The sequence below is a fragment of the Stegodyphus dumicola genome, chromosome X1 (assembly GCF_044657685.1).
Source record: "Stegodyphus dumicola isolate Sdum_Otavi_A_Nest chromosome X1, ASM4465768v1".
Lineage (NCBI taxonomy): Eukaryota > Metazoa > Arthropoda > Arachnida > Araneae > Eresidae > Stegodyphus > Stegodyphus dumicola.
The window spans coordinates 24,035,885-24,043,558 of NC_140780.1; positions in this window are offsets into that span (position 1 = coordinate 24,035,885).

Sequence of the window (7,674 nt, forward strand, 5' to 3'; positions counted from 1 at the left end):
CCTTTAATTTCTTACAGCATTTCAAATAGCGATGAAATAAATATAGAATATATCAACATCCAAAAGAATTCGAAACAGCTATTCTTCAAAAATGCACCGAATCTAAACGAAAATGAGCCCTAAAAAGATTTAGAAGAATAATGATGAGTGATGGTAAAGATAAATCAATTATGAAAGTGTTATAAAATAAATATAAAAGTACCAATATTAATCTTAAATAAAATGCACTAACTAAATTACAAAATTTAGTTAAACCTGCAATTCTCAGTTAACTTGTATTCTTCCAAATCCTAGCGAATTTACATAATTTAAAACCTTAAACATGTAAATTTCAGTTTTGGTAACAGACAATAATATAATAACAGCAAATAAATGCATCTTACATGCATTTATTTGCATGGGTACCCAAAGAAATTACTGAGATATACGAAATAAGTCATGAAACGGAAGATCTATTGTATCAAATTTGAAAATGAAGTTATCTATTTCTGCTTTTTGAGGCTATATGCAATTTTAAATTGAAAAACAAGAAGATAGCTTGGACGTTTCCACAAAATACTCAATGAACTTCCTTGTTAAAAATTAAATGTTCCCGATTCATTAAAAAATTATATTAGTCAGAGGAATAAGTTTTATATTTGGGGAGAGTAAATGATACTTGAAAGACAAAATAAAAATGAAAAATCTTTTATGTGAAAGACTAAAGGAATTAAGACGTGCATTCATTTTTCTTCTCGAAAAAATACTAAAATGTACTCTGTAATTGTAAAAATAAAAATGTCAAAACACTTTCTATAAATCTAATTGAGTTTACGAAGGAAATATAACTTACTCACTCTCACTTTAATTTCATATTAGTAACGCTATTCGTTGCTTGTGAGAAAAAGCATAGACGTCAAAAGGCTTTATATCTTTTATTAGGTTTATAAGTTATCAAATTAAAAAATATATATTTAAATACCCTTTTGAACATATTTACATATTTTTCCAAACCATAATAAGATTTCGTTGCAAAATATTCGGGAAAACCGTATTTCCCAAACAGAAGCCTCATTTGTAAGCCGGACATGAAACTGATTAATCCAAATCCAGCATACCTTTAAAAAAAAAATAAAAAGATAAAAAAGAGAGAGAGAGAAAGAGGGGGGAAAAAAAAGAAAAAGAAAGCGAAGTGTCATTTACAGGTTTGTGAATGCAAGAAAACATTTAGATGCTGCCCAATCGGGATAGTGATTAACGACGCTGACTGCCGTACCCCGAAGGACTCGGGTTCGAATCCGGAACATGGCGTGCATATTTGTAAATGTACAATGTTGGTGCAGCATGAGGACACTTTAAATATGCGGAGAGCCGAAAATCCTCTCCGGAGGTTAGTGGTAGGGAAAAAGGGGCGGGACACACTCGGACCTGTGCCCCCTTCAGGGTGCTCTCCATCAAAATTGAGAGCGGAACTGAAAAAAGTGGTATTGTTACCTTTATGGGGCTCAAGACTCTTGCCACGACAGGCGTAATCTTGCACTTCTTACCAGGATGAATTTCGTGAGCTTGTACTGATGTTACTGTCAGATAATTTCGTGAGCTTGTACTGATGTTACTGTCAGATAATTTCGTGAGCTTGTACTGATGTTACTGTCAGATAAGTGTCACAACAACAAATATATTCATATACGCAAGAATCTGTATTAAGCATTTATTCACAGAATAAGCTGTTATTTCCATTTGTCCTTTTGATTTGTCATTTTTACGAAGCAAATCCCAAAAATTGCATTGAATAATTTTACCTGTCAATGAGAGATAAATTATTTTGATGTTTAGTGTATCTCACTGCGAACTAAAAAGCTTTCTTTCCTTATGAATGGCTTAGTCATTTTCAATTTTCCTCTCTTTCTATAGCATCTGGGCTATATCTAATTGTTGACCTTCAGCTCTTTCTTCCTGACCTTTTCTATCATTTCATTTTCTATTCTTATATCTTCTAGAAAATTTCCCCTTATAGTAAATTATCAATGTTTTTGTCAGTTGTGGGAATTTCGACTATTATTTTTTTAAATGTTAAAAAGTTGTCGTCGTTTGAAAGAATAATTTTGTCGTGGTCTGGAAACTTCAGTGCAAGCTGATCACAGATCGCAGTTTATTTTTCGCTATCTGACATGTTTTCGGTATTTAAACCTAATTTTACCTGTGACTTTTATGCCTACGGTACTTCTATGTATGTAGCTGTCAACATGTAAATTTCATCTTAGATCTTAATTCCTCTCTCAGTCTCTGCAAGCTATTTTCTTCATTGGATTTCTTTAAAATTTTTAAACAAGTTTTTTTTCGTAGAGCCTTTTCAACATTATCACATATTTCATTTAAGGCTCAGTACTTACGAATAAAAACATAGTTTTCATTCGACTGGCCTAATTGATCTTCGACATGTCTTTGTGCGATGCAGAAAAAAAAGGTTAACCGAAGTGAGAGGAGACATATGATCGTGAGGTAATCTTCTGTTAACAGAAATATTGGAAAGGGATTTGTTGAACTTATCAAAAGTAAGCAATTTCTTTGATTGACATCTCAAAACATATTGAACATGTCCTAACTTCTGACATCAATTCTGCTGAAAGACAAAAAAATCCTTCCGAAGAAGAATTTTCATTTCTAATAAATAAGAAAAGATATAATTTTCTAATTATTTATAATAATAATTTTAATAATTATTATTATTTGATAATTCCTAATTCCATAATTTTTAGCCGTGCACCAAAATGTCTAGTAGTTCATTATTATTTTTTCATATTATTACGCAAGTATATAATAGAGCGGTAGATGTTTGACTTTTTATGATCATTCCAACCTCCTTTTACGAAGTAATGAGTGCGAATAGTAATAATAATTCGGCTAATGTTTTGCTCATCCCTCAACTGTAAGTCCTGATCTGCATTTACTTGAACAAAATCATATAGGTGTAGAGTATTTCATGTTAATTAACCAATTAATATTATTTAACCCATTACTATAACAACGTCTTCTTTTCATTAGTTTCACCAGGGTGCAAATTAATTGGTAGAATATTTAAGGTGAGAGTTTTGAGTGTTTCATATATAAAGCTTTCCGCAGCATCCCCTGCAGTTAAGGTTATATCTGGCAGCTCTGCCATTAAGTATTCCGGCTTTAGCCATTTCGGTAGCCGACATTAAAACGAGTCATTAAAATATTGAACCAGCTTAAGTAAACAACTTTCTGCAGTCTCCGACTACGTTACCTTGAATTTGAAATTACAAGTTATGCTTTCTGTTCGGTTAAAGAATTAATAAAAAGGTTATTTTAAAATTTGTAGCATTTTGTCTTACTATTATAAGAAGGAGCGATAACTCGTTTGTCAGTCTAATAGTGCCAGAAGAATGATTTAATTTCTACGCAATTAGGACCCTACATAATTCCCAGATTTCCTTTTACACTATATTAACTTACCTTGCTTAGCTCGCATCTGCTATAAACACAAAATTAATTCAAGGAAAAAATGAGGAGCGAGGGGGAAAAAAGGTTAATTCAGAAAATGAAGCTCAAACCAAGCCCATGAAATTTGTTTTATGAATGTACCGTTTTATTTGTAGATTTACTGTTTCAGTTGACTGTACCTTTTTCTAAATAAAATTTTATGCTGCGTTCTATAAAGTCACATAAAATACAACTTTATATATTTTGAAGCAAAGTATAGCTGCCAAAATGTTCGTCTAATTTGAAAGTAAACCAGAATCCCATACACTGTACTTAGTAAGCTTCAAAAACCCGTGCATTTTAACAAGAAAATTGAATACTACAGAAAATACTAATACTTTCAAAAACCCTTTACAGTTTGCTTCTGAAATTGCTAATAGTTGTAAGATAATGTATTTCTAGCCTTTTATGCATATTTGCATCAAAATCCTACAACTGTAAAAGGGAACGTGTACGGAGTTTTGAAATGCCTGGGGTCATATTATAAATTCCCCATTAGTTATAAGGTATTTCTCGGGTCTTAGCATGCCTTCGCGGTGTAGTGGTCAGCACCCTCGACGCGTATTCGAAAGGTCCGTGGTTCTATTCCGGGCGAGGGTACTGCTCATTTTTCAAGTCCCCTGCTTTCAAAAATACCTAATGTCTCTACAGTGGCGCCCGAACTAAAAAAGGTGGTGAATGATGACTCTCCACCACCAGGATTTGGCGTTTGAGTCCTCTAATCCTCAGTCGCCCTTTAAAAGGGGAGTATATAAGGTATTTCTCCCTCCTTCTTAGCATGTCTTCGTGGTGTAGTGGTCAGCACGCTCGATGCGTATTCGAGAGGTGCGTGGTTCGAGGGCATTGCTCATTTTTCATCTCTCCTGCTTCAAAATAACCTAATGGCTCTACACAGTAATCGAAAATTTATTATTAAATTGAGCTGACCAGAAAAAGAGAGAATATTACTATTTAGCTTGTGACGACCTCATATATTTAAGCTCACATATTATCTCTTATAATTCAGATGGTTTAAAGAAACTAAAGACAAGTCTGAAAGTGATTCCCGTATCACACCTGAGGATGAATTTTTGAAAGCCTCCAACTTCAAAGACGACTGACCCCTCCCCAAATTAGCAAGAAGCACGTAAAGAAAAAACTATAAAACTTATTTGAAACAAGTACGAAGTTTAAGAAGCCTGTTCCAAAATTTATCGAAATGCAAAAAGTTCGATTCTCTCTCACTTCGTATAATGTTGCCAAAGACTACGATCTCATTTTCAGGCAATACCTGGGATTATATGAACTTAGAATATACGCTTAATCTTGTTCTATCTGTAACAAGCTTCGCAAATAAATGGCAATTTAAAAGTTTCCTCTACATTTAAACTGTGTCTGTATCTTTATCATTTCACATATAAACTATTTACATAAACTTAGAATCACTTAACTGTTCGATGTAACAAAAATAGCAATCATACTGTAAATAGGAATCGGTTATTTTTCCTCCACTTCACCCCTGTTATGTGATATATAAGCCTCTTCTATGTAATTAGATATATTCAGACAGCCGCTATTTACTCAAAACGCTTTTTTGGAAAAGTCTTCAGGATTATTCCTCATTTTACATATATCGTATTTATTTTACATTTAATGAAAGCAACTTTCCTTCGATTTAACAGAAACGATCTGCAAAAGGTACTGTATACTGGCTTGCAAGTTTGCTTGTGTTACAGAATACAGACATAGCAATCCCCATTGCATACTAACATACATCCTAAATTAATCTATATTTGGCAAAGAGAGCTGTGTCTGTTGCTGGAAGGTATTTTCCAGTATTAAAATTAATTAGGAATTATTTACGAATCTCTGAGTTAGACTAAACTGAAATCGTAGAAATTCGGAAGACTGAAGTACCAGCAGCTCAAATGAATGTTTATGACGTCATAGACAATTTTGCTAAAAGCGAAGTAACGATTAAAATAGTATTGAAGTATTTACCCCTTTGGCGCGCATTATCATTTCGGAATTAATATTTTCTTCGATGGAGTACCAAATATTTGAATAAAGTTTGAGACTATTTTTCTCTTTGGAGGTAATCCCAGACAGTACCAAGTATTTCATTTCATTTCAACAAAGGAAAAACTCACAAATTTTATTATTTTTCCTTTTGTAGTTTCCCCCCCCAATTATAAAACAACATTATATGCAGCAATTTTTGTCAAAATTTTAATTTCCCAGATTTTGCGCATGATAGCCAGACACATTGTCAGAAATGAGCTCAAATAAATTGGCTTTAATATACTCGAACATTTCTAATTTTTTAACAGATGAAACAATGTTTTTTTATATTTAATAACATTCTGCATTTAATATAATGATATTAAGAACGCAAGCAGATACATGGCAATAGTCGTCGCAAAAGAATAAAAGATATAAAAATTGAGGTTTCGGGGGAAAAAATAGGATATATTGCGCAAAATCGCGGTAATATTAATTATCCATAGTAAAGACGTCATAGATTGTCTAAGTACCGACTTCAAAGTCAATTTATAATAACTGTAGCTTTCTCTGCTAAAATCTCATTTCTGCTGTCATTCTTTTGTATACATTTTTCAAAATTAAATTGCATTCAATCTTCTAAATATTCTTAAATGCTAAAAACTTTGAAGCATATCTTCCACGCAACGTAATAATTAATAAGCAACACATACATACACAGACTAAAGAGTATACCCTACAGCGTGACTATAGGTAAGTACAACAGACATTCTAGCGTAATCAGGAACAGTTATTCTTTCGCCTGTTAACTGAGTCTATATATTTTAAGTACACCGTATAATTTTTGCTCAAGTGATAAGCAGTTTAAGGACTTAAGAAAGTAAACACAAAAGAACACTTATTGATTTGCAGTTAGAGGAAAACAAAAGGCGATGAATCAAATAGCTGCTCCAAATCCTGTTTGAAATTGCATTTCCGTTCATAGTAACAGAAACTTTTATTTATTTCTTGGCAAAAGTAATAAAACTGTTTATTTTCTCGATAGTAAAAAATAAAAAAATAAAAATAAACGCAAGAGGTTTGGAAACAACAGGCTTCAAGCAGTTAAACTAAAAGAAATCCATTGGCATTCACTAGGAAGGTGTGCGCTCTCGTATTGAACTGAAGACGTCTGAAGCATGGGCGGGGGTATTGCAAGAGAAAGAGTTAGGGCGATTTCAGAAAGGAAAGAATATCCTGGGTGTGCCTTTTTTTGAAACTACAAGATGTGTATACTTTTGGTGGCGATAATAAGTAAAATATGGATATTGTACCGCATAATGAACTGGTATTTTCCATTTTATTGTTGTACGTAATTACGTATGCAAGACGAAATAAAATGAAATTTAACAACACCCCAAGCACATAACAATAAAAATCAGAAACAATCAGCTGTTTTACACAATGTAGTCAGCAGCTGAAGATCAAGCTTGGTTTCGAAAAATCATCATCTAGCTTGCTTGCTTTGCTCTTAGGATATTGTTCCAGAAGCAAAGAAGTAATCCACAAGGATACTCCAAAAGGTTTAAAAAAAATTCACTGTTAGATATACATGTTATGTCATACATAAATACTTTCATTTTCTACGCACTTCTCATGCTGTAGCAGAAACTTCTTTTCATCAGAAAAAAGTACCTGTTTTGTTAGCCTTCAACCAAGAACGCACCACTTCCTTAAACTCTATATTGCCCCCAAAATTATCTTCCTTTTACAGAATTCAAAGGAATCCAGACACATAATAATCGGATGTAGCAAAGTGTGGACTGTAGAATGGATGATATAAAGTTTCCCATCGACATTTCTGGAGAGTAGCAACAATTATAGAGACCGTGTGGAATTGCCCATTATTATGAAAGATGAGAACATATAATCTTTCAGTAAAAGTTCCACATTACTGTTTTTCAGTCTGTCCTCCGACACTACACTGTACAGGATTATGTCCATTGTTTCATCTTTCTCTTGAGTGTGATAGAATTGTTCCATTCATAGCCTAGACGAGAATTAACATGACCTTACCTACAAAGTGTCGAGAACTCGGACACCTTGTTGAAATAAAACCTATGCTATTATTCAGGTTTGCTTCTTGCTTCTAGCCTCGTAATGATACACCCGTGGCTCGCCCTTTGTGATTTTCACGTCACAACTAAACTGTTTTTAAAATCTGTACACGAC